The following is a 1,392-nucleotide window of genomic DNA, read 5'->3' on the forward strand; positions in this document are numbered from 1 at the left end:
GTTGACAACAAGTCACTTAACATTGATCAACGCATTGAAAATGCAGAGGGACACTTCGACAGACTCGATGCGGTATTTGAAAGAAAGAAGAACATCACAACTTCACTCAACAAGATCGTCACTGATTTGGATAACGCATCCAACAAAATCAAAAGCGAGATGGCTCTGTATTCAACAGAGAGCGACAACAATAAGTTGTATAAGATATTCAATATCAAGATAGCACTTTATGAGGAAAAGTGCCAAATGGACATAAAACCATTTGAAGACCAAATCAACAGAATCAAACAAGCAAAAAACAATAAAATTGATCAAATTATAAAATCAGAGAAATTCATCGACTCAAAGAGACGACACGAAAAAGAAGAAGAAAAAGCCAGTTTTGAGAAGTTGACAGGAATGAAGATTGGGAATGTTGTGTTTGACTCAGACAAAGATGACTGGTCAGAAAACACGTCTGTGTTTGATACAAAAGTTATTAACAAAAGCAACTTGTGCTTTTTGGTAGAAGACACAAATCACAACAAGTTTGGCGGCGTGTTCACTGGTAATATTAATGCTGTTAACAAATGGCTCAACAGTAACAGTTCTTACATCTTTTCACTTGTGAGAAGTGGCACTCTGAATCCAAAAAAGTTTGGGAAGACTGGAAATTACACCAGTAATGAATTTTGTCTTTATTCTCAAAACAGTTCAGCACTTTTTGCATTCGGTGGTGGTCATGATATACTTGTGTGCAAGAAAGGCATTGATGGTAGTTATTGCAACCCATACACTTACACCGCCAAACAAAACGAGTTGACTGATAATGACAAATTCACACCCAAGAGTGTTGTTGTCTTCCAACTTAACTGACTTTTTGTCATTTTTATTTAATTCAAACATTGCAACACATTGACTCCAAAATCGTCATTTTTGTAATTTGCCACGTCACTACAACTTGAATTAATGTACACAAGTTTTAACAAAATATGTCCTTTTGAAAGGCAGGACAGACGGAAAGAAAACAGGTTTTACCCTTCAAACCTAACACTGGAACGAACACTCGATTAGGACATCTTTGATGTTTCTTTTTTCAGGCATCTTCTCTTTGTGTATCTTCCGGAGATGGATTCACGACGCCGCAACTCGCCGGGTTCAACAAGTTTCGACAGTTGCGGCATATCTACTTTTTGTGTCCCGTTGTATCTTTTTGAAGTATGTTAATTGAAAAGTAGTTTGGTATTTTTATTTATTATGGGTTTTCTCAAACTACAAACTATAGTAATTAACTATTATAATCATATTAAAGTTAATATTTTCATCTAAAAACAAATAGCACAAATTTTGATATAATTAATTATAATTTAATAGTTTGGGTACACATTTTTTTTAAAGCGAAAAACCAGAAAA

Source organism: Entamoeba invadens, assembly GCF_000330505.1.
Source record: "Entamoeba invadens IP1 unplaced genomic scaffold scaff_1105074725361, whole genome shotgun sequence".
Classification (NCBI taxonomy): Eukaryota; Evosea; order Mastigamoebida; family Endamoebidae; genus Entamoeba; species Entamoeba invadens.